The following is a 27853-nucleotide window of genomic DNA, read 5'->3' on the forward strand; positions in this document are numbered from 1 at the left end:
GAAATGTATATATTTTCTAAACTTTTTCTTAAGTAGTTGTTATAGTACTCATTATTCATAATGATATTCTTAGTACTCATTATTCATAATTATATTCTTAGTACTCATTATTCATAATTATACTCTTAGTACTCATTATTCATAATTATATTCTGCACTTTACGTACGATTTATATTATATAGATGATATGACCTTTTTTTTAAGTGTGGTTACTTTTGTTAATGGTATTACTGTTACTATTGCCCATATTATCATATTATTGTCATCAGTAGTTATTATTAAGTGTTCTAGGTTAAGACTGGTTAAGTGTAAGAAAGGGAGTACATCCCTAACTTTGCCAGGATAAATAAAACATATTACTATAAGAAGCAAGAAAAATCTGGGAGAACTCTTCCGAAGAGGAAAGCAATATTACCTCCGTCTGCTTCTGTGGTGTAGTGGTTAGTGTGATTAGCTGCCACCCCCGGAGGTCCGGGTTCGATTCCCGGCTCTGCCATCCTGGAAGTGGTTTTCTGTGGTTTCCCACTTTTGCTCCAGGCAAATACCTGGATGGGCCGCTTCCTTCCCTCTTCCTTGTCTATCCCTTCCAATCTTCCCATCCCTCCACAAGGCCCCTGTTCAGCATAGCAAGTGAGGCCACCTGGGCGAGGTACTGGTCATTCTCCCCAGTTGTATCCCCGACCCAGAGTCTGAAGCTCTGAAGCTCCAAGACACTGCCCTTGAGGCGGTAGAGGTGGGATCCCTCGCTGAGTCCGAGGGAAAAACCGACCCTGGATGGTAAACAGATGAAGAAGAATATTACCAATTCAGCTGAAATGGAAGTTTCTTTATCAACCTAACCTCACTTAACCTTGTCTCGTCTTGTCACGACTTTGGTACGGTTTGCAGACTTAGCCTTTGTGTGTTCCTATTGACTTACGGCTTATATACAAAAGACAAAGACACCTCCACACAGGCCATGAAGGCCCCTGGGGGAGTGGAAGGTAAAGGCTTCCATCATTGTTAACCGCGGCATGTGATGGGGTAGAGTGGTTAGCTCTACGCCCGGCCGCCTTTGCCCCCAGGAATTAACCTGGTACTCATTTTTGGTGTAGGCTGAGTGAACCTCAGGGCCATATGCACCTCCGGAAGTGGAAATCTTGTTTCTCAAATTTTACGACTTCCCGGCGGGGATTCGAACCCACGTCCTTCCGGGCGAACCGAGCACGCCTTTACCGCCTCGGCCAGGCAGCCCCTTACAGCTTATATACATGTAATATATTTGCTTGTGTGTATTATTAACGCGTGGTTTCATTTCAGTACAAGTAATAGAAAATGTCAAGAAGTGAGCTGAATTATTTACGCAGGGCAACTGCCGAAGAATACGGTAATAGTAATGTGTATATCAAAATAAAGTCAGAAATATATAACATTAAATTGAGTGAGGGTGAGAGAGAGTGTTTAATTCCTTAATTGCTCATTGAGCTTGAAAACCGTCTTAATTATGAATATCTTGATTGATCATTTACTTAGTCGCCTCTGTGGTGTAGTGGTTAGCGTGATTAGCTGCCACCCCCGGAGGTCCGGGTTCGATTCCCGGCTCTGCCACGCAAGTTGAAAAGTTGTACGAGGGCTGGAACGGGGTCCACTCAGCCTCGGGAGGTCAACTGAGTAGAGGTGGGTTCGATTCCCACCTCAGCCATCCTGGAAGTGGTTTTCCGTGGTTTCCCACTTCTCCTCCAGGCCAAATGCCGGGATGGTACCTAACTTAAGGCCACGGCCGCTTCCTTCCCTCTTCCTTGCCTGTCCCATCCAATCTCCCCATCCCTCTACAAGTAACCTGTTCAGCATAGCAGGTGAGGCCGCCTGGGCGAGGTACTGGTCATTCTCCCCAGTTGTATCCCCCGACCCAAAGTCTGAAGCTCCAGGACACTGCCCTTGAGGCGGTATGAGGTGGGATCCCTCGCTGAGTCCGAGGGAAAAGCCAACCCTGGAGGATAAGCAGATTAAGATAACATAAGATCATTTGCTTAGGAAAAGAAACCTCCATTATTGTTACTTTTAAAATAGAGGTTAGTTTCGTGATGGTTATGTCTCGTGATATCAATAAGTAACTACTCATGGTGGCAGCAGTGATAAGCAATTAAATAAGACAGTAGGGTGGTGACATTTGCTTTTTAGTGTATAGCCTTACGTGCCGAGTACTATAGCTTTATGAAGCCTAGGGAGTCTTTCATTTTTCTGCCTTCATGGCCTTTCTTTTCGTTCCTTTTGATGATTCCTCAATTCTTCTTAAGATCAGAATTATGCTTCTACGACGATGCCAATTATCGTGTTAGTTTTCTCGTTACAACAAGAAATACCTCTACAGACATTTTGGAATAAAGAAGAATGTATTATGCACGCCTGCTATGTAACGAATCAGCCATTAACTTTCCCTCCAAAACTGTAGTAGATGTCTTACATCAGCTGCAGACAGGTTTCTGGGACAGTTATTGAACCTCTGTGACCCACTTCCGCACCAACTCATCGGTTCTTCCTAAACAAACTTCTCTTTTCGGTCCATGTGTGAGGAGTGACTCATTCTCTTGTATTGAAAAATGAGATTAAAAAATGTTGAATGCTTCCAATCAAGAAGCATGAGATTTGATAGCTGAGTGGCAATAATACTAGTTTTTAACCGAGGGGACCGTGGTTAGAATCCCAGGGGAATATTTGAAGCGAAAACGTCGCGTTCCTGTGGATGCATTAAATATCACTTGCGCCAGGCCAAAATATGTTTATCCAGTATTCGAGAGATAGTAGGTTCGAACCCCACTGTCGGCAGCCCTGAAAATTGTTTTCCGTGGTTTCGCATTTTCACACCAGGCAAATGCTGGGGCTGTACCTTAATTAAGGTCACGGCCGCTTCCTTCCCACTCCTAGCCCTTCCCCGTCCCATCGTTGCCATAAGATCTATCTGTGTCGGTGCGACGTAAAGCAACTAGCAATATATATATATATATATATATATATATATATGTTTACTTCATAAGATCGACCGCAAAGGAAACAGCGTCCCATTTGACACGGACTATATTTGTAATTTCTCCTAAAACTATAATAATAATAATAATAATAATAATAATAATAATAATAATAATAATAATAATAATAATAATAATAATAATAATAATAACCACACGTTACGTGACCTAACTGTCAATCGGCAGGACTCCTCCAACTGACTCTTGGCGTTGCTTCCGTTCATATGTTTTTCCTATCCGGCCTTCTTTGGTCAACTCATGGTCTCTTCTAACCCCGACGGTGTTATGTTTGCGAGGTTCATTAACACACATTCCTCTTCTTTTGCTGATACTTTCCTCAAGAGATCGAACATTGTTACCTTTGTCCTATGATTACAGTTAAGGCGGTGTTGGTGATAGTTGTTTAAAAGGACTTTGGAGATAATGAGTATATCAATTCAGTTTCCCTTAAAACAACCACCATCAGAATTAACAGCTCTTAAATAATTCCATTTATGTAGAACTCGTATGTAAGCCTGTCTTCAACAATCGAAATTTAATTTGTTTCTCTGGATACATTATAGGGGCTGCCTGGCCGAGGCGGTAAAGGCGTGCTCGGTTCGCCAGGAAGGACGTGGGTTCGAATTCCCGTCAGGAAGTCGTAAAATTTAAGAAACGAATTTTCCCCTTCCGGAGGTGCATATGGCCCTGAGGTTCACTCAGCCTACACCAAAAAATTAGTACCAGGTTAATTCCTGGGGGCAAAGGTGGCCGGGCATAGAGCTAACCACTCTATCCCATCACGTGCAGAGGTTAACAATGGTGGATGCCTTTACCTTCCACTCCTCCAAGGGCCTTCATGGCCTGTACGGAGGTGACTTTGCTTTGCTTTGTTTTGCTTTGTATGCATTATCGTGAAAGAAATTAACTTGATTTCCCGGTAAATACAGTAATCACTTAATCCTAATTCACGCTTTATTGTACGAATAAATAGAGACTATGTCTACTACGCATACTCCTAGAATGGAGATTGGATGATTGTAATTTGATAGATATCGCTCTCTATTCGTGCAAACTTCAAAACTGGCAGTAGGACATAGTTAAGTCATTCTACATTAGCTGATGGTAAGTCTCTACTTGCACCAAAATGACAATATCACTCCGCAGAATGAAAGGCATTTTACTGACAAAGAATCAAGTATACGAAGTGTTCTGTGAAAAACAACATAATCCGTGGGTGGATGTAGTTCGAACTCACACCGACAGGTGGAGCTGTGTGCGTTAACATGATACAGTAATTTTGAAAGAAATTTTTCTTTAGAAAGTACAAATTCTTGGCCGTGAGAGTTCAGTTGTATTCTTCTTATAAAGGTGAGACAAAAATGTATATCTAGATTCAATTTCAGCTGTTTAAGCGGTCTCGTTTTTTATCGCAGTGAAATACAGACGAACATAGGGATTTTGTATACAGTAGAACTAGGTTAATTCGAACTTGAGAATCTAGAAAAAATTGATTTAACTACAAATTCGAGTTTAAAAATATCACACATTGTATCTACACGAGTCTCGAATTCAAAAGATCCCCATTTTTTTAGTTGTGGCACACCATACAACTATAGATGGTGTTTTATATAACAAAAATCACTTATAAGATACACATCAAATATGGTACTATAAACATTGTTAATCCTTTGTTTAACAAGCTGCTACGTAATTTTGCTTTGATTCTTTGATTGTATTTGCCTGATAACTGCTAACTCCTCAATTCGCTTAATCCACTTTCAATTAATGACCAATATTTTACCAAGTGCTTCCGTGGCTCAGACGGCAGCGCACCGGCCTCTCACCGCTGGGTTCCGTGGTTCAGATCCCGGTAACTCAATGTGAAATTTGTGCTGGACAAAACGAAGGCGGGACATGATTTTCTCCGGGTACTGCGGTTTTCCCTGTCATCTTTCATTCCAGCAACACTCTCCAATAACATTTCATCTGTCATTCATTAATCATTGCTCCAGAGGAGTACGACAGGCTTCGGCAGCCGGCACAATTCTTATCCTCGCCACTAGATGGAGCTTCATTCATTCCATTCCTAACCCGGTTGAATGACTGGAAATAGGCTGTGGATTTTCATTTTACAAGTATCCCCATATTTCTCCTTTCAAGCTTTCAGTAACAATTTCATTTACTGACAGTTGTCAATCAACTCCACGTGGAGTTCTGGGTTAGAACTAACTTTCCTGGTTACTGAAACTCGAAGTTCGCTATCTATAAGAATATCTCAGGAACATATCCCCCGATGGCCAAGAGCTTGAACCATTTCTTAGCTTCACAACAACCACAGTTCCGTTTCCAGCACCGGCACGATGCTAAATTACTTCTCTCCTCCATCTTCCTCGTGCATAATTTTTTTGGAAAATATGAGAGAGCTAAAGTGTTTTAATTCTATTTAAACAATACAATATTCGAGTTAAACAAGAATTGTTGGAACATTTTGATGTATAGCTATGTCAATAGACCAAGAGAGTTATTCCCGGATTCAAATTAAAACATACTAGATAACGTCGGCAATGAAACGAAGACAGAACATTAGGTTCCGCGGAATTCTCACAGTTGTAATATTTTTTAAAATTTTGAAAACGATTTAATCTACTTTGCGTTTCCACGTCGTCATATGCTACTGAGTTGTAAATACTTTTTGCGAGCTAATTTCTATATCCCAAGCTTGTAGACAGCATTTTGATATCAACCGAAATTATTATTTTATCATGTTGAAAAATGTTCTTTTTGTAATATTTCTCCTCTACTTTGAGCATCTTACCATAACTAAAACAAACACACTTTGAATTTCAAAAAGGTCCAACAGAGGTCTAAAAAATGTAATCACTTCAGTGAATGTCGAGGGAGCAATAAAAACACTTCGGAGATAGCTAGTTTTCCCACTGTATAAATTAATCGAACCCCGTAGAAAGCCATATTATATTAAATATATCAAGAAATTGATAGTGTATCGTCGTTTCGCCTCGAATTACTGTTAACCTATGTGATATCCGGCTTCATGGCTAAATGGTTAGCGTGATGGCCTTTGATCACAGGGGTCCCGGGTTCGATTGCCGGCTGAAACTTACCATAACATTTCTCCCAATCTCTATTATAACATGAAAGATAGAAATGCACCAATTTTATCATGCCAAGTCAAAGCCCTTCTGATTCTAATGGATTGCAATTTATAGCATTTAGACCTCTAGCTTCTTGTAAGGAATGTTTTGAATATGATAAATTGTTCAAGGTCTTATTGAAACATGTCATCATGTTGGTACACATTACTACTGAAGTATTGGTACCACTGCTTCCAAATTCTCACCACACATTCATAGATGCATGAAAGTCTTGAAACTTTAGAATTTTTACATTTAATAAATATTTATGTTTTCAGTTATAAATTAAAATTTAATGTTAAACTATTGTAACTTTTAGCAACAAAAAAGTTTATGAAAAACACAGTTTAGAAGCAACATTAAAAATTCTAGAATTTTAGTATCACAGTATAGTCATACATGAGTGTGCAAAATTTCATATCTCTAGAGAGAATAGTTTAGGAGCAATGTGTACCAACATGACGACATGTTTCAATAAGACCTTGAAAATTTTCTCATATTCAAGAATATCCTTACAAGAAACTAGAAGTTTAAATGCTATAAATTGCAATCCATTAGAATCACAAGGGCTTTGACTTGACATGGTAAAATTGGTGCATTTCTATCTTTCATGTTATAATAGAGATTGTGAGAAATGTTATGGTAAGTTTCAGCATTATTTCAGTGGGCGCTCACGTACTTCTGCCCTTCAGGGCTACCGAAAGTGGGGTTCGAAAACACTGTCTCCCGGATGCAAGCTCAACGCTGTGCAGCCCTGACTGCACGGCCAACTCGCCCGGTATGCTAGTAATAGAAAGCATACAGAAGGCCCATATATGCTTGCGTGTAGTATGAATACATATATTCAACGGAACTGGTTTATTCTGCTTGTTTTAACATCGCACTAACACATCGAAGGTTTTCGGCGACGGAAGGATGGACCTGGTGTGAAAATGGGAAACCACGGAAAACCATGCCGACGGTGCGATTCGAATCCACTATCTCCCGAACGCAAACTCACAGCTGTGCGATCATAACAGTACTGCCAGGTAGCTCGGTGGACGGGAACAGTGGGTTTCAGCACTCTTATACAGTATAGTTAGTTTAAATGAAAATGAAAAACTACAACCTGTTTTCCAGTCATTGACCGGGTCAGGGATGGAATGAATGAAGCAGATATAGGCTATTAGTGGGATGGGATCGCCACTCCCAAAGTGATTTATTAATGACTGATATATGCTATGAAATGAGAATGGAGAGTGTTGCTGGAATGAAAGATGACAGGGAAAACCGGAGTACCCGGAGAAAAACCTGTCCCGCCCCCGCTTTGTCCAGTACAAATCTCACATGGAGTGACCGGGGTTTGAACCACAGTATCCAGCGGTGAGAGGCCGACGCGCTGCCGTGCGAGCTACGGAGGCGATAGTAAGTTTAAATAATGGTGTTAAATGAAGTGATACCGAATGTATTCTCTTGTATTATTATTTTCCATCTAGCGTTTCTCGCGTAAACCACAGACTGCACGGTGATACCACGACGAAATAATTAGATCTCTACAGTACTGTGTAAAGAAAGTTAGAGGTCTAAATTGTTGTTGCTCCTGCGAAAACCACTATGTTAAATATTTCAGCTCAGAACTTCGGCCCTTAGGATTCTGTCATCTAAGGTTCAATATTGTGCAGGTAAATGCAAAGGTCTCTCGCTGTTAATGACGTATGTGCTGCGGGTCAGTATTTCTCCCAAAACATTGTCACATAGCGGTTTTCGCAGGCGCAACGACAAAATATGATAAACAACTACACATCTCCTAAATTTCACACAGTGCTACAAAATCACTACACAATTTGACTGAGATCGGATGTCAATTGTACATACACACTACTAAAATTGATATTTGAAATGTTGTACTCACCTTCTGTTGAGAATTGACTGCCTTGTGCTATGGAACACCCGCAACTGTAAGTAAAAGAAAGAACATGTTACTGCATAGAGAAAGAGCAGTGATAACTTTCTCAAGCATAAAAAGTAATGCAATGAGTTACCTATTCAGTGATGTAAAACATCTAACTGTTTTGCAGCACGGCTTTTTATTGACTGACAAGAGTGATCTGACACTGCTAGTTCAAGAAACAAGGTGCTGATACTTTCCATTGAATTATACAACCGGTAAGGAACGCAGAACTGGTTTTTAAGTAGGTGAATAAGGAACTGGAAAAAATTCATTGACTTGACGGTAGTTCAGAGAGTACATTTGATGTAATAATTTCGTGTGGCTATTTCTAGGCGGGTGCAGCCCTTGTAAGAGGGGCTGCCTGGCCGAGGCGGTAAAGGCGTGCTCGGTTCGCCCGGAAGGACGTGGGTTCGAATCCCCGTCAGGAAGTCGTAAAATTTAAGAAACGAGATTTACACTTCCGGCCTTGAGGTTCACTCAGCCTACACCAAAAATGAGTACCAGGTTAATTCCTGGGGGCAAAGGCGGCCGGGCGTAGAGCTAACTACTCTACCCCATCACGTGCCGCGGTTAACAATGGTGGAAGCCTTTACCTTTCACTCCTCCAAGGGCCTTAATGGCCTATACGGAGGTGTCTTTATCTTTGCAGCCCTTGTAAGGCAGACCCTCCGATGAGGGTAGGCGGCATCTGCCATGTGTAGGTAATTGCGTGTTATTGTGTTATGTGTGGTGTGTGAGTTGCAGGGATGTTGGAGACAGTACAAACACCCAGCCCCCGAGTCATTGGAATTAACCAATGAAGGTTAAAATCCCCGACCCGGCTGAGAATCGAACCCGGGACCCTCTGAACCGAAGGCCAGTACGCTGACCATTCAGCCAATAATCAGTACATTTGATTATTTGGATGATTACCAAATTTACTTTCCAAGTTATCATATCATTCACAGGAACAGATGTATATTTTAGGAAATAACCTTATTTTATTTATGTTCCAGGTACCAGGATACAAATTGTAATAATAATAATAATAATAATAATAATAATAATAATAATAATAATAATAATAATAATAATAATAATAATATCGGCTTTACGTCCCGCAAACTACTTTTACGGTTTTCGGAGACGCCGAGGTGCCGGAATTTAGTCACGCAGGAGTTCTTTTACGTGCCAGTAAATCTACGGATACGAGGCCGACGTATTTGAGCACCTTCAAATACCAGCGGATCAGAAGGTTAGCGACTCAACCGTCTGAGCTACTCAGCCCGGCTACAAATTGTTTATCAACGGTATTTTGTATTTGTAATGGCATTTACGCAGATAACGTGTGTGTATGTCGAGTTCTCAGCCCGGAGGCTGGTCTGAACCTCAACAGTTTTGCTGTGGCCCGGGCATCACTGAAGAGGCGTACTGGGGAAATGAAGAGCGAGATAGTTTCCCGTTGGTTTCCTCACTGAGTCAGAAGTTGCGATTATATATCAGTCAGCCAAGCCCAATGAAATTCCCGCACCGATCGACCCAATGAGCGACATTTTCATACCACTAAAAAAAAAATGTAAAATGATGCTCACATCCCATGTGGAGTCTGATACATAAAGCATGAACAACGTTATAATGTGATTACGTCATAGACGGAAATTGTAGGTTTCTGAACTTACGTTTATTATGACATTTTTCCTTGTTCCATTGCCCTGTATACACTTTTAAAATTTGTACCAATTATTTCGAAACACTCTGCATAAACACATAGATCGGGAATTCGTCGGGAGTTATTAATCTACAAAATGTCCCATTCTCACGAGCTGCTATGACTGGAATTACGATTTTATAGCATGCCGGACACGGAAAAGGAATAGGAAATAAAATCAAATAATTGCTGTAAGATATGGCTGTACTATTATGAGACCGTAGAGGCAAATGAGAATGAGTGCTATGAAAAGGCAGTTCGCTCATTGGACCCTAAATTGGATACCTACTAAAACTGCTTCAAAGCGATGGGGTTACTCGCAGGAGTAGGACAATCTTGCTTCACCCGAAAATGGTTTCATTCATTTTTTCCTCACTCATTCACTCACTCTTCTGGTGCTACAGTCCATGTAGAATCCTTTTCTCTCCTACGGCTGTTGCCCATTCTTTCCTGTTTGCCGCGCATCTCCTCAAACACCGGATCCCACAATCCATCTGACATCATCCATCCATCTCTTCCTGGAACGGCCTGACTTCCTCCTGCCTTCTGGGTGTTGATGAAGGCTTCTCCATTCTCACGACGTGCCCCAGATAATGTAACCGTCTCTTCTTCGCTTCAGCAGCCACATCGATTTCTTTACAGAGCTGATACACTTCCTGGGTATTTCGAATGTGCCACTCTCCCTCTTTACATATCGCCCCGAAGATCTTTTGCAAAACCTTTCTCTCCCACGCTCAAAGTCTTGTCTTGCCATACTCAATGAGCGGACAAGTTTCCCACCCGTAAAGACGAATTATAACAATAATCGTGGCTCAGATGGTTGTGACTCCAAAAAATGAGTACTATTGGACTAGACAAAATGGTGACTGAATGGGCGGGTATATTTCTACAAAATAGATCTCCAACCCTGTAATAATTCAGAGGGGAATTCCTCAAGCCAGTATTATTGGACCGTTATGTTTTCTTAATATAAATTATATGAGTTAAGAACTGGAATCAAAGATAAGGCTTTTTGAAGATGATGTTATTCTGTACAGAGTAATAAATACGTTACAAGATTGTGAGCAACTGCAAAATGACATCGACAATGTTGAGAGATGGACAGTAGGCAATGGTATGATGATAAACGGGGTTAAAAGTCAGGTTGTGAATTTCACAAATAGGAAAAGTCCTATCTGTTCTAATTACTGCGTCGATGGGGTAAAAGTTCCTGATGGGGATCAGATGTTAGTATAAGGAAAGATCTTCATTAGGGTAAACACGTAAATGGGATTGTAAATAAACGGTACAGATCTCTACACATGGTTATGAGGGTGTTTACGGTTGTAGTAACGATGTAAAGGAGAGGGCGTATAAGTCGCTGGTAAGACCCCAACTAGAGTATCGTTCCAGTGTATGGGACCCTCACCAGGATTACTTGATTCGAGAACTGTATAAAATCCCAGGAAAAACAGCTCGATTTGTTCTGGGTGATTACCGACAAAAGAATAGCGTTCCAAAACTGTTGCAAAGTGTGGGCTGGGAAGACTAGGGAGAAAGGAGACGAGCTTCTCGACTAAGTGGTATGTTCCGAGCTGTCAGTGGAGAGAGGCGTGGAATGGCATTAGTAGACGAATAAGTCTGAGTGGTGTCTTTAAAAGTAGGAAAGATCACAAAATGAAGATACAGTTGGAATTTAAGAGGACAAATTGGGGAGAATATTTGTTTATAGGAAGGGGAGTTCGGGATTGAAATAACTTACCAAGGGACATGGTCAATAAATTTCCAATTTCTTTGAAATTATTTAAGAAAATGCTAGGAAAACAACAGATAGGGAATCTGCCACCTGGGCGACTGCCCTAAATGCAGATCAGGAGTGATTATTATTTTACTATATATAAGTTGAGGTTGAGTCTTCTGGAAAGACTGGAAAGCTTTAGGAGCCTGTATAAAGCGCTGAAGCATTTTGTTTCCTGCCGCAATTCGTGCTTGAATCTTCGCCATAACCTCGTTATTCTCAGTCACCAGGGTGGTACTTAAATTCTCCAGGCTGTCTCATAATTTGTTTCTTCCCATTCGAGGTTTCTCACTCCCTTGGAACCGTCCACCTCCGTGGCATAACGGTTAGCACTACTTGCTGCCATCCTCAGTGGCCCAGCTTCGATTCCTCGTACTTGCAGAGATTTAAGAATGGCAAGAGCGGCGGTATGTGATTAGAATGGTACATGCAGCTCACCCTCATCGGGGGTGTTCCTGAAAAGAGCTGCACCACCTCGGGAAGAGAACACGAGTTTACTTTCGGGACGTCTTGGAACATATCTTTCTACCTTGTATCAACCATGAACTTTTTCTTCGCCTCATTGTTTTCTAGTTTTGGATGAAAATATAGCATTTGGATTTTATTAGAGTTTTTATGGCCAGACAGTTAAAAATACCAGGCCTACTCTAAGAGCTCTGTGACTAATCCTGGGGACCGTACTGAATCCTCCGGAGGGTAGAAGTATAGAATACACCCATGGTATGTATCCTGTTTGTTGTAAGGGGTAACTAAAAGGGCTGAACCGCTCGGACTTTCAACTTGGGAGCGTGGTTTGGTGACCATATGGCACCTAGCTGAGTGTAGCATTGCATTCACTTACTTCTGTCAGGTTCCTCATTTTCATCTTTCCTAATCGAACTCCTTTGGTCAACTCTTGTTCTCTTCCGACCCTGATGGTGTTAGGTATGCGAGCCATAGCTATAGTATTTCGTTTTCACGCCTTTCGTGGCCATTCCACTTCTTTTGCTGATAACCTATACATTTTCAACGTAGAATATCGTTTTGCTCTAGTACGGCTGCCTAGGAAAAGGTTCGTGTAAACAAGTGAGTAGCTACGCGGGTTGGTTCATGTAGCTGTCAGCTTGCATTTGGGAGATAGTGGGTTCGAGCCCGGCTGTCGGCAGCCCTGAAGATGGTTTTCCGTGGTCTCCTATTTTCACATCTGTGGCTGTACTTTAATTAAGGCCATGGTTGCTTCTTTCCCATTTCTGGCCCTTTCCTACCCTATATTCGTTATAGTACCTGTTTATATCGGTACGCTGTAAAACAATCGCAAAAAAAGTCCGTGTGTCCCAAAAGAGTTTATACCGGACTTCCTTGAGTAATTTGAAATCTATCAGGACTAGTAAAAATATAGTGACTAACTTGTAACGAGGAAGCTCCAACGAGTCTACCCAAAGGTCAGACGGCACAATAGTGAGTGCCGCACGTTTTTACCATTTTTTAGAGAAAAAGGAGCTCGACATATGCGGTACAACTCGGAACCACCTAATAGCATGCGCGAGGTGTCGTTCATTTCATCTATGCAATATATATATATATATATATATATATATATATATATATATATATATATATAACTAGGTGTAGTAAGGGAGGGAACAGAAACCTACAGTTCCAAAATTTGGTAAACGTTAACACGGCTCAAGTCTGATATATCTGAAATGGTTACCATAATTTTGTAAAAAGGAACTAGGAATGTCCAAGATCCAATGCAGGTAGGGCAAGCATTTGTTACACTTCCAGTAGCTGTAAAATATGTCTTGAAGATCATTTCCTTAACTCCACCCCTATACTGCCTTAAACTTCAGGTGGGAAGAGTCTCTCTCTACTCGTCAGACGCATTTCAACTGTTTTTGTAGTTTTTTGAAGATGCCCAGTTGCCGGAATTCTGTTCCGAGGAGTTCTATTACAACCTGTCCCGCGGTCTAAGGGTAGTGATGGCCTACCTCTTACCGAATAGCCCCGAGCCCTTCCAGATCAGGGACTTTACCTGGATCTGAGGGCTGGTCAGAGGTCCACTCAGCCTACGTCTGAACAATTGAGGAGCTGCCTGACGGTGGGGTAACGGCCTCGATCTAGAAAGGCAAGAACAACGACGGAGAGAATTCATCGCACTGACCACGTGTCACCTCGTAATCTGCAGGACTTCGGACCGTGCAGCGATCGCATGGTAGATTCATCAAAGCTGCAGTGCCATAGGTTTTTTCTGTTACGTCCAACTAGAAGTACTGACACAAGGCTGATGAATTTGAGCACCTTCAAATACCTCCGGCTTGGACCGGGATCAAACCCACTAACTTGAGCTCAGAAAGCCAGCGCTCTACCATCTGAGCTTCTCAGCCCGGTCTAACGATCAATATATTAAGCATACTTTTCTATTGTGGTTCTTAAAGCGAATTTTCAGTAATAACTCGCATCAACAAATGACAAATTATCACTTATTGTGTGACTATTAATTATATCGTTAATGACGTGCTTTTTTTCGTGTGGCTATTTCTAGCCGAGTGCAGCCCTTGTAAGGCAGACCCTCCGATGAGGGTGGGCGGCATCTGCCATGTGTAGGTAACTGCGTGTTATTGTGGTGGAGGATAGTGTTATGTGTGGTGTGTGAGTTGCAGGGATGTTGGGGACAGCACAAACACCCAGCCCCCGGGCCATTGGAATTAACCAATGAAGGTTAAAATCCCCGACCTGGCCGGGAATCGAACCCGGATCCCTCTGAACCGAAGGCCAGTACGCTGACCATTCAGCCAACGAGTCGGACAATGACGTGCTTATTCATGTAGACTAATTGATTCAGGAAGCAGTCTCGATTGTCACTTTCATTTTTCATATGGCATCGAGTCACTCACATTCTCCTAACACTCGACGGTAAAGGAAGTAAAATATGCTGATTGACTTCACCTTTCTAACATCAAGATTTTGTTAATTCCATTTAGTTTCGTCTTTACCTTTTATTTCTGATAAAAATTGACCCTATTTTCTTATTGTTCAAACGACGTTGTTAAATTCGAAGAGAAAATAACTCTCTTTTATGTATAGAACTCACTGCCGGTGATGCATCAGACTTCTGTACAAGACGGCTATCTTCTGTCATTTTCTGTGGAGGTAAAGCACCATCAAGTCCGAGATTAGTAAACGGTGCTTTACGCTTAGAACGTCTTTTCCACTCCCCTATTTGACGCAATAAGTTCATTTAACAGCATTTCTATCTGACTACAAATATCTTCATGTCGAAATGGAACAATGTTAAGAACCGAGCTCGATTGTTGCAGTCGCTTAAGTGCGGCCAGTATCCAGGGCGGGAGGTAGTAGGTTCGAACCCCACTGTCGGCAGCCCTGAAAATGGTTTTCCGTGGTTTCCCATTTTCACACCAGGAAAATGCTGGGGTTGTACCTTAATTAAGGCCACGGCCTCTTCCTTCCCACTCCTAGCCCTTCCTTGTCCCATCGTCGCCTTAAGACCTATCTGTGTCCGTGCGACGTAAAGCAACTAGCAAAAAAAGAAAAAACATGTTAAGTCGTCAAGGAGAAACTCCGTCCATAGATTATATGAAGGCCATGCCTTTGCTGGCGAGATGTAGTGTTTACAGAGCACTTTGTCTTCTGGTATGGGCCAGAATAAATTTGTTACTTTCATTGATTTGTCTCAGTCTCATCCTTGTCTTTGACAATATGAAAGTGACTGAGGTATGAGTGATGCTAGTAATACCATTCCTTACACCGCCAGTCCCTGTTATGAATGGTGTGAAAATTTCGCTCATAGGGTCGGTTGATGCATACATTTCAGTGGACTTGGCAGACTGATATGTAATAGCAACTTCTGGCTCGGTGAGGAAAGCAACAGGAAACTACCTCACTCCTCAGTTCCCTAGTACGCCTTTTCAATGTCAGCTGTTGGCAGAGCTGTGGAGGATCAAACCAGCCTTCGAGCTAAATACCCAACATACATCTAACATCAGGTGCCTACACTGACATTCATTACCAGTAATATATGGGATCATGGCAGTGAAGATATCATGTTGGTAAAACTTATCCAGAAAGACGTTTCGTACGGGTTAATGTCTCATTATCAGATTTGATTTTTATAAAACTCAATTCACCATTCATCAAGACCTGCAATTTGGGCTGTCACCCAGGTGGCAGATTCCCTATCAGTTGTTTACCTAGTCTATTTTCAAGTAATTTCAAAGAAGTTGGAAATTTATCGAACCTATCCCTTGGTAAATTATTCCAATCCCTAATTCCTCTTCTTGAAAGAGAATATTCGCTCCAATTTATCCTCTTTCTAATACCCAACTAACTCTAAATTTATCGCCATACTAACAACAAATGTACCCGTCCTTCGTTACGATGTTCTAAATTGTATATGGATTTCTACCTAAATTACTGTACTCGCAGTGAGTAAGATTATATTACATTGCACGGCTCTTAGCGTTACCCAATAAACACCACTGGGGGGGGGGGGAGGTCCCATACGTTGAATCCGATGAAAGCTGCGCGTTGGGACGTTTTGATGATAATGACTGGCCACGTTTCCTACTGTCATTCACAATCGAATTCGGGAGTTTCTACTCTAACGGCAGGCTCACGTGTCTACTGCCATTCACAATCAAGTTGGAAGTTTTCATTATAAAGAGAGGCCCTTTTTCCTCATACCAATCACAATCGAGAGGTATAATCGAAAATGCAGCTCTGTCTAGCGTATAAGGGACCGAGGTACGACAAAAGGCCATAAGACTAATGTTGTAGATCTCTCCAAATTGAACTGCGATTATTCTATCTGTTTTAAGATAGGACTTACCATTTAGCCATCAATGACCCCGAAACGAAGACTGCACGGTCATTAAAATTGCCTCCATATCTCGATATTTTTCGGGGCCAAAATGTTACACACTTGAACATCTTGGAATGTTTCCTCAAAGGAGACTGTCCGGGTTTCGGGATTAGCACTCGCATACATGCGGAGAAATTAAAGAAGAAAGTAATACAGTTGAAAAAGTTGACATTAATTCAAGATAGGATAATAATTGAGGACAGCCGGATAGGCTAGATATGTAAATACCAAGTGAATGTATTGGAAGAATGAAATGTCCCTCACTAAATTGTGATGATTTGATGAAATATTAACAGCCACCCTTGGTGCTATTCGAAGACATGTGTAACCTTCAACGGTATTCCGCAAATATCCTGCAGAATGACAGCTTCATGTCTCTCTCGCCTACTACTCAAGGAATAACCACGAGTGTACAGGAATAGTGACAAAAATTGCATTACGTTACTTCCCTGCTGGCAAGCAGCCAGAGACGTTGCCATGGTAACCGGTTGATTCGTTGTCGGTCTGCGAGGGTGTTCGTCATCCAACGCAGAGCAAGAAATATACAGAAAATAGTCTTTTTCTCCGTCATTTGAAGAGTAAGTAGACAACAAAAATTATTTAATATGAAAGGACGTTTCATATGTAGTCTACAGATTTTACAGAAAATCATTAGTGTATGAGAAAATATCAAATAACTCGTTCGATATCCCGATAAACGCCCAGTCCGTTCCGTGATTTTGAAAACATATGCATATAGAAACCTGTTCCTGGATGAGTATACTCTAAATATGAAGTTTGGTTGAGATCTGTCGAGCCGTTTCGCCGTGATGGTGAAACAGACAAACAAACAAAGAGATACGAAAGCTTAAAACGGCTGATACAGTCTTGAGTTGACCTAAAACGAATGAATATCTGAAAAAGGTGGCAAAGCAAACGAAATTACAGACAGCGGACTCCCTATAATTTTTTTTTATATAGGTTATGATCCTTCCTACTTTTAAAAACTCGATTCAAGCGTATTCGTCTAATAATCTCATTCCACTCCATCTCTCCAGTTTAGAGGCCGCTACCCGTATCTAGAAGTTCAAACCGTTTCTAGAATTGATTTAGGGTTCTCTTCTTGGTACGGTACATGTTTAGTGCTGACAGTTTCTGTGACGTGAAGTAGCGACAATAGAAACGGCGGAGTCTAGCATTCCTTCCTTAACTGTGGTAGGCTTCTCTCTAGAACACATCCTCGATATCCCCTGTCTGTCGTAAGTGGCAACTAAAAGGTGGAAGGGCTCTCCAGGAACTCTCGATTGGGAGAATGGGCTGGTGCTCACGCGGTTCCTATCCGAGTCCGTCACTACTTCCATTTGGTTGTACCAAGCAACTTCACCGCCTTCTTTAACACCGACCACACTTGGCCAGGTTCTTGTTCGCCTCCAACCCCGACGGTATTAGGTTTTCTGAGACTTAGGGAGCCATCCAATTCCACGCCTCTCGTGACACTTGTCTATCTGTCGATACCTTGAACCTCTCTCATTTTAATATCTGATTAGTGTTAAGAGAGGGTACTTCCTCCTAAAATAATCACCACCACTACCTCTCACTGTTTCCACTTGCTTGTGCCAGGCAACTTCACTTCCTTCTTTAGTATCCGACTACTCTTGGCCAACTCTTGCTCTTCTTCTATCCCGACGATATGCGCTCTTGCTCAATCTACGTAGTCTTTCATTACCCGCCTTTCAAGGACTTCCCTTTTCTTTAGGCGATGCATTCAATCTTCGAAAGAATGGTTCACTTCTTCTGTCTCATAATACCTCCTGTGCCTGGGAGCTGTAGAATAACATCCACGATATCCCCTGTCTGGCTAAATGGGCCGTCCGGTTTTCTTAACTTGGGAGAGTGGTTTGGTGACCACGGGTCCCTTAGCTGAATCCTGGCATTGCTTCCACTTGTGCTAGTCTCCTCACTTTCATCTATCCTATCCGACCTCCTTTGGTCGACTGTTGTTTCTTTCCGACTCCAACCTCATTAGGTTTCGAGGCCTAGGGAGTCTTTCATTTTCACGCCCTTCGAGACCCTTTCCTTTCTTTTACCGATACCTTCAATCTTCGAAGTGTCGGACTTCTTCAATTTTCCCTCCGATTACTGTTTAAAGAGGATGGCTACCCAAATGTGCTGCATCTTAAAACAATGATCACCGAACAAGTGGCCGCGCGGTTTTGGTCACATAGCTAACAGCTTGCATTTGGGAGATAGTTGGTTCGAACCCCACTGTCGGCAGCCCTGAAGATGGTTTCCCGTGTTTTTCTATTTTCACACCAGGCACATGCTGGGGTTGAAGATTAACTAAGACAACAGCCGCTTCCCTTCCACTCATAGCCCTTTCCTATCCCATCATCATCATAAGACCTATCTGTGTCGGTACGACGTAAAGAAAATTGCAAAACAAAAGAACACTAAAGGACAATGATCACCACAACTATCTATCTTATATGATTCCCCGAACGACTCTCAACTTCGGAACGTGGATTGCCGACACGGGGTCAGTAGATGAGCTTTCCATAGCGTCCACTTACTTGTAGCAGGCTCTCAAAATCATCTTTCGTGTCCGACTTCCCTTGATCAACCCTTGTTCTCTTCCTACATCGGCATTGCTAGGTTTGCGAGGTCTGTGAGGTCGTTAATATTCACGCTCTTTCATACACTTTCACTATGTTTTGCCGATATCTTCATTCTTCGAAGAGTCGAACTTCTTCCTATTTTCTCTTCTGCTTAAAAGGGGATGGTTATAAAATTTATTGTACTTTTCATAAAAAATGATCACTACCTTGGTCATTCATTTAATGTCAGCTCTCTGAACGGCTCAGTACTATCGTAAATTATTCTGTACCACCGCTACTGAAGCATCGACCACAACGGACTACGTTATTAATTACTATTGTAAGTAACAAAACGGAGAAAGTTGATCGTGAGCTGTGAAGAAGCAAGGTGAAAGGGAAATCACTTTTTTCTGCAATGTTCATTTAAGATCAGTCATGCATGGAGCCTAGGGGACACCTATACCTCTGGTTCATGGTTCATGACTAGAAGGAGCTGAGAGACCGTTTCTCAACAGGCGACTGAGGGTCAAATCCTGATGCAAGTATAATGAAGTAGTATAACTTGGAAACAATTCTCTAACCCATGGGTAAATAATGGGAATATCGAGCTCAGTTATTATTATTATTATTATTATTATTATTATTATTATTATTATTATTATTATTATTATTATTATTATTATTATTATTATTATTATTACTTGTGAGGTGTAACTATGAAGTTGTTTACATATATTAGTATTAATATTATTATTTACGTAGTTATGTACGGACTTCATTTGGTATAAATCATGATCGTATTTTTGTGAGGTTATGCCATGAAACATCTGCTGTATATATATTAATATGAGTTTATTTAATGTAAGAACACGTAATTAATAGTATATATAATTTATTATTACCTGTAAATGTGATGTATAAATCCAGCATAATGTTGTGCAGCACACTGTAATAGTGCAGAACAACGCATCTTGCCACTGGAATTGTGTAGAAAATTCCTTTCATTGCAAATAGGCTATTGGAGACTCTCCAATTTACGAGAAAACATGTTATGTCATATTCTTCTAGAAGCCTGGCCAGGCAATTTATATAAAGAGGTGGTCTTGGGAGTTTAGTTTTTTTAACGAGACTTGTAGTGACCGGGCGAGTTGGCCGTGCGCGTAGAGGCGCGCGGCTGTGAGCTTGCATCCGGGAGATAGTAGGTTCGAATCCCACTATCGGCAGCCCTGAAAATGGTTTTCCGTGGTTTCCCATTTTCACACCAGGCAAATGCTGGGGCTGTACCTTAATTAAGGCCACGGCCGCTTCCTTCCAACTCCTAGGCCTTTCCTCTCCCATCGTCGCCATAAGACCTATCTGTGTCGGTGCGACGTAAAGCCCCTAGCAAAAAAAAAAAAAGACTTGTAGTGACGTCGTTAGCCGAGTGTTTGAAGTCAAGTATGTGAACTTTGTTGGGTTGGTAGTTGGTTGACATGCAAGTGTTGCAGTCTCGTCCTTCTTCTACTTCCTCTTCTTCTTCGTAGCAGTGTTTTGTTCAAGAGGGCAGTTATTTGTGTGTGTGTGTGTGTGTGTGTGTGTGTGTGTGTGTGTGTGTGTGTGTGTGTGAAATTTGTAAATAAAAACTGTACGGAATTGACAGCATTTCGTGTGTGCGTCTTTGCAGTTACAACAATCCTAGCCAACGCATGTGGGATTCTCGAAATGATAAGTCATATCCTCGTAGCTTGAATTCCGTGTAAACCTGAAGGTCATGTTGCTATGATCACGATGTCAACTGTCACGGTAAAACTACAAGCTTTTTACGTCATTAATATCTAGAGAGGTAAAAAATTTCAAAGATGCCTCCCTATGTGGGTGAGGAGGTACAGCACATCCACGGTCTCCCTTGCCTGTCGTCAAAGATGACTAAAAGGGGATAACCTCCAGAGGGTGAATCTACAGCTATGGTTACTCAAGCTGGTCTGGCATTTCATACATATATTTAGGCCAGACTTCCCTCTTTAATGTTTTCTAACCGACCTCCTTTGGTTAAATATTCTTCTCTTCCGACTCCTACCGTGTTAGCCTTGCAAGATCCATCTCCATGATTAAATGGTCCAAGAAGTCCCGGGTTCGATTCCCGGTCGGGTCGGGGATTTTAACCTTAATTGGTTAATTCGTCTAGCTCGGGGCTGGATGTTTGTGATGTCTTCAACATTAGAAATCATCTTAAGTAAGGCCCCATCCTCACAGACGTGCAGGTTACCCTAGTGGGCCGTCTACTAGAAAAAGACCTGCACCAGGACTCTTCGGGGGCCATACGCTATTATTATTATTATTATTATTATTATTATTATTATTATTATTATTATTATTATTATTATTATTATTATTATTATTATTTCCCTTGTAAGACCTCGGGTGTCTATCGTATTTATACTCATAAAAACTAGGGTTGCCATATTAAAACGGTCAAAGTCCGGGATATATAAATATGTAAATAAAACTGAATAATATATTGTGTCCTATAGATAATTAAATCTCAAACGAATAAAAAAAGACAAATAGAAATACTCTTCCTTCAATTTTGACTGATTTAATAATTATAATATTGACTGTAGCATATTGCTAGAGAATACTCGCGTTTGGTTTTTGGTGAATAGTTCTCGAACGATTTCAGACGTATAAGTCATCGAATTAAAATTATGCTTATGTCTGAGAGTGTGAAAAGGAAACTTACCCTCACTAGATATTAAATGATAACTGTGGCCATCAGCTACAAAAAATTGTGAGTTTTACTGAAGTCAAAGTAGAATGAAGAGCAAATTTACGTTTTTGAGACTTTAAGCTTGCCTATCTGATTGTCCGTGATGAGCCAAGGGAAATATCGAATTACACTTTAAACATACGACAGTTTCATTGTTGTTGTCCTTATACCTGTTTGTAGTTTATCTTTGAATTTGCACTATCCTTTACGATTTATTATAAAAGTCAAAATAACTTTAAAAACACAAAATCGAACGTCTTAACACTTGAACAACCATTTCTTGTAGCCTCGTTGATGAAATGCTTCCGAATCTTTAATTATTTCGATATGCAGTAACACACATGCAGTGTTGCCATATGGATGGAAATTTCTCTCAGGATAGGGAAAAATTACCGAAAAATTGCAGTGCGGATAAAAGGAAAATTTTCTTAAAATCCTTTTAAATGTAAGTAAATTTCAGTTGTGAATACTTAAACTTCTAATTGACAGAGTATTTCATGAAGCCGCAAGTTAAAAGTCAACAGTGATGTGATATAACAAGTAGTGATGATATTTCATGATATTTAGTTGCATAACGAGGATATTGTGAAACAGTGGTAATATTTTGTGATATTCAAGAAAAGAAAGACTAGGCTGCGACGTAAGTACTGTGTATTTCGTAATATATAACTGCGAGCAAGCATCTCCTAGCGGATTGAGCAAATGAGCACTGAAAGTTTATTACAGTAACGAATTACAAATAATTGACGAAGAAATAATATTCGATTATTTAGACACGTCAAAATCAGCTGGTTAGAGGAAATAAAGCAGGAAAACGAAATGAACATCACAGAAGATACCATCAGGGATCGCAAGGCTTTTGGAACTCTTGTTGAAAAGCACACGTTCACGGAAAATGCTAAAAGAACCACAGGGAAACAATGGACGGAAGAACGTAAGAAACAGCAGAGTGAGTTCATGAAGAGATTTTGTGAGGAGGAGAAGAAGAAAGGAAAACCATCATCGAGCTAACACGTTCCACGCGCTCTGTAAACGGGCATGGCGAAGAAAGAAAGAAAGAAAGAAAGAAAGAAAGAAAGAAAGAAAGAAAGGAAGGAAGGAAGGAAGGAAGAAAGAAGAACACACGTTCTCGGCATTTCGGTTGCAATGCTGAGTACTCCTTCACCAATCAATTTACAAATTAATAAACTACTGGAACCCACGGGTTTCGCTATTCCTACAAATTGCAATGATTTTAATAAAGAACTTGAATAATAAATCCTTATTACCTGTGAAATGGATCGTGTTACACAATAATAACCACATGAACCAGTTTCACAGCGGATTTAAAATAAATGAGAGTCAAAAATGTATTCAATAATATATGAAAAGAGTTGGGAAATAATTGAGTAAAAGTATTTTTTACAACTGGCTTTACGTCACACCGACACAGATAAGTCTTATTGGCGACGATGGGATAGGAAAGGCTTATGAGTGGGAAGGAAGCGGCCGTCAGTTCCAGCATTTGCCTGGTGTGAAAATGGTAAACCACGGAACACCATCTTCAGGGCTGCCGACAGTGGGGTTCGAACGCACTATCTCCCGGATGCAAGCTCACAGCTGCGCGCCCCTAACCGCACGACCAACTCGCGCGGTAAATATAATTCTAGGGGTCCGTTGTTTGTATTGTCATTTATTTCACCAAATTTTGATATAATTATCCGTTTCATGTCAATTCAAGATGTATCAGTAGCTTTTAGCTTTCTTGTTTGTTTGTTTGTTTGTTTGTCCCACCACCACGTGTAAACGGCTGAATAGATCCCGACCAAACTTCATATTTAGAATCTACCCACCCAGGAGCAGGTTTCGTTATGCATATCATTTCGCTATTTGCTTAACGTCGCACCGACACAGATACGTTTCATGGCGACGATGGGACAGGAAAGGGCTAGGAGTGGGAAGGAAGTGGCCGTGGCCTTAATTAAGGTACAGCCCCAGCATTTGCCTTGGGTGAAAATGGAAAACCACGGAAAACCATCTTCAGGGCTGCCGACAGTGGGGTTCAAACCCACCATCTCCCGAATGCAAGCTCCAGCTGCGTGCCTTTAACCGCACGGCCAACTCGCCCAATGAATAAAAGTAATGGAATTACCTGCAACGATTACATTCTTAGAAATTTGTATTTGTAATCGTCAAAATGAAAACTTGTAATTTACTTCTTGAAAGAAAATTGTAATAGTTGCATTCTAGTAACTGATATACATCGCACGGAACCAGAAATGTGAAAAAAAAATTATTATGAAAATAACTTTTTCAGTTCTACTACAGGAGAACCAATAGCTCAGCTCTGGATGACGTACTTTCAAAGACATTCCAACGAAATTCTTAAAATTAAACACACACATTCCTTCAAATACCCCAGTAGGGCGTCTTTTCAGTAAATGCAAAGATGTACTTTTCCCCATTAAGACATCGAGGATAAGCGATGAGAATTTTAAGAACCACTTAGTTTCGCTGCAAAGCAAATGGAAAATAATTTCAAACGCTGAAAGCCATTAACGTCCGCCTCTGTGGTGTAGTGGTTAGTGTGATTAGCTGCCAACTCCGGAGGCCCGGGTTCGATTCCCGGCTCTGCCATGAAGTTTGAAAAGTGGTACGAGGGCTGAAACGCGGTTCACTTAGCCTCGAGAGGTCACCTGAGTAGAGGTGGGTTCGATTCCCACCTCTGCCATCCTGGAAGTGTTTTTCCGTGGTTTCCCAATTCTCCTCCAGGTAAATGCCGGGATGGTACCTAACTTAAGGCCACGGCCGCCTTCCCTCTTCCTTGTCTATCCCTTCCAATCTTCCCATCGCCCCGCAAGGCCCCTGTTTAGCATAGCAGGTGTGGCCGCCTGGACGAGGTACTGGTCATCCTCCCCAGTTGTATACCCCGACCCAGAGTCTGAAGCTCCAGGACACTGCCCTTGAGGTGGTAGAGGTGTGATCCCTCGCTGAATCTGAGGGAATAACCGACCCTGGAGGGTAAACAGATAAAGAATAACCACGGCCGCTTCCTTCCCAGTCCTAGCTCCTTCCTGTCCCATCGTCGCCATAAGACCTATCTGTGTCGGTGCGACGTAAAGCAACTTGCAAAGATAAAGAATAAGAAGAAATCAAATTGTAATAGTTGCATTCTAGTAATTGATATGCATCGCACGGAACCAGAAATGTGAAGAAAAAAATACGATGAAGGTAACTTTTCAGTTCTACTGCAGCAGAACCAGTAGTTCAGTTCTGGATGACGTACTTTCAAAGACATTCCAACGAAATTCTTCAAATTAAACGCAGACATTCCTTCAAATTCGTATGGGTCTTTTCAGTAAATGCAAAGATGTACTTTCCCCATTAAGACGTCGAGGATAAGCGATGAGAATTTTTAATAATAATAATAATAATAATAATAATAATAATAATAATAATAATAATAATGTTATTTGTTTTACGTCCCACTAACTACTTTTTCGGTCTTCGGAGACGCCGAGATGCCGGAATTTAGTCCCGCGGGAGTTCTTTTACGTGCCAGTAAATCTACCGACACGAGGCTGACGTATTTGAGCACCTTCAAATACCACCGGACTGAGCCAGGATCGAACCTGCCACGTTGGGGTCAGAAGGCCAGCGCCTTAACCGTCTGAGACACTCAGCCCGGCGATGAGAATTTTAAGAACCACTTAGTTTATTTTGAAAGCAAATGGAAAATAATTTCAAACGCTGTAAATCATTAACTAATGTAAAAATGATGGGAAAAGATGAATTCGAAAATTCCAATTAGTCTCGCCTGGTAATGATAGCCACTTAATGCCTCTATACTAAAAAGGAAAACCACACAAAATGAAGTAATATGTTCCTTTCCCTTGCATACTTTTGTATTATTCCAGCCTCAAGTGCAAATACAATCAGTGATCTCCTTAAGACTAATATTCTGTAAAGTAGTTGTTAAACTGGGTGGGTTCGAACCTGGCTCAGTCCGGTGGTATTTGAAAATGCTCAAATACGTCAGCCTCGTGCCGGTATATTTACTGGCACTTAAAAGAACTCCTGCGGGACAAAATTCCGTATCCGCTTTACGTTTATGTGATATATCTGGAGAGCGTCAAGTTCCTACGACTTGCCTCGGGATGACGATAAGAAATGTTCTGTGGGAGGTGGAATGAAAATGGCCAACTTACTACGCGTGTACTTGGACTCCGGTCTCCTCTCTAGCGGCCTTCAGCGGTTTTACTCAGATCCTTAACTTTAGCCTTTCTGTCTCCAATGCTCAGTCACACTAAACTTTCTCTTAAAGCAGTAATCATCACCATCATCCGTCTAGTGTCTAGCTCCATCCCTCACTTGCATGGTTCTGGCAACATGATTGGGTAAGGTGACCAGCCACTTGTCCATGTTCTCGCTAGTTTATTATTACTATTATTATTATTATTATTATTATTATTATTAGTATTATTATTATTATTATTATTATTATTATTATTTCTTTCTTTCTTTCTTTCTTTCTTTCTTTCTTTCTTTCTTTCTTTCTTTCTTTGCTTCTTTCTTTCTTAATCCGTTTACCCTTCAGGGTCGTTTTTTCCTTCGGACTCAGCGAGGGATCCCACTTGTACCGCCTCAAGTGCAGTGTGGAGCGTGAGACTTTGGGTCGGGGATTCTGTACAACTGGAAAGGAGGACCAGTACCACTCCCTGGCGGCCTCACCTGTTATGCTGAACAGGGACTTTGTGGAGGGATGGGAAAGTTGGGAGGGACGGGCGAGGAAGAGGGAAGGGAGCGGCCGTGGCCTTAAGTTAGATACCATCTCGGCATTTGCCTGGATGAGAAGTGGGAAACCACGGAAAGCATTTCCAGGATGGCTGAGGTGGGAATCGAACCCACCTCTACTAAGTTGACCTCCCGAGGCTGAGTGGACCCCGTTCTACCCCTCGTATCACTCTTCAAATTTTCAAAATCTGTTAATGTAACCAGCAAATCCTATCCTGCATGAGGATGGGCGAGGGCGAGTACCTGGCGCTTTAAAACTGGGTCCCTCGGCTAAGGTATGGTAACCCCGACAGAAGAGTCCCTGGTCCTCCAGGTTGGGGTTGTGCGAAGGGATAGTAACTCCTCCACTTAGAAACTTACCTCACTCATAAATCTCAGATGAATAACCGGACGGATTTTATGATGACGACAAAGGCAAGATCGAAAGACAAACAATTTGGAATTAGAGATATATTAAAGTTGGGAACTTGGAACGTGAGAGGCATAAAAGGCAAGGAAGAAGAACTGGAGAGAGCTGGCTAGGAAAGAAATCAATGTTTCTGTAATTACTGAGACAAAAAAAAAGAAATTACAAGGGACAAATTAATAAATACACTATAATTTATAGCGGAGTTACACAGGATAAAAGAGCTGCAGCAGGAGTCGCAATATTAATAGACAGGAAGTAGGAAAACAAAATAGAAAGCTACACCATTATAAATGAAAGGATTTTAGTGCTGAGGTTGAAGACAGAGAGAGGGAAATTAACCTTGGTAGCGTGTATGCTCCTGAAGAAAACAAACAGGAAGAATCTAAACGGTTTTATGAACTTCAATCAGTGTTAGATAACATATGTAAAAGTGACTTTGTTGTTCTGGCTGGTGATCTCAATGCTCGAGTAGAGAACAAACTAATTTCAGAAATAGTGGGAAATAAAGGTGAACCAACTTTAAATGAAAATTGTAAATTATTGATAGAATTTGCATCCTATAATCAATTAAAAATTACTAACACCTTCTTTGAGAAGAAAGACATAAATATATTTACATGGACTGCAAGAGGACAGCGATGAATTATTGACTATATAATGGTCAATAAAAAGTTAGGCCCAGATGTAACAGATGTCAGAGTACATAGAGGCACCGATTTATACACAGATCATTATCTGGTCATTGCGAAACTCAGAATTCTTGCTAATGGAGGAAAAGGCTGAATAGAAATATACACAGAAACCAAGAAATCTATAGGATGATGGAATAAAATACTTATATCAAAATCGGCTGCAACAGTATTTAGTTCAGATTCCGATAAGTACTGATATTAACAAAGAATGGGAAATCATAACCTCAGCAATTCAGGGGGCAGCAGATGAAGCCATTGGAATGAA

At 41.2% G+C, this 27853-nt stretch overlaps 1 protein-coding gene across 1 annotated transcript in view; it reads right to left on the reverse strand.

Moving 5' to 3' along the window:
• The window catches only part of LOC136885210 (clavesin-2), a 195441-nt gene that overhangs the window by 151769 nt on the left and 15819 nt on the right, over nt 1–27853 (reverse strand). Inside the window, exon 2 of the mRNA XM_067157638.2 lies at nt 8032–8075. The gene's annotated coding sequence lies outside the window, so the exon portion shown is untranslated. The remainder of the gene's footprint in view (nt 1–8031; nt 8076–27853) is intronic.

The sequence above is a fragment of the Anabrus simplex genome, chromosome 1 (genome assembly GCF_040414725.1).
Source record: "Anabrus simplex isolate iqAnaSimp1 chromosome 1, ASM4041472v1, whole genome shotgun sequence".
Taxonomy (NCBI): domain Eukaryota; kingdom Metazoa; phylum Arthropoda; class Insecta; order Orthoptera; family Tettigoniidae; genus Anabrus; species Anabrus simplex.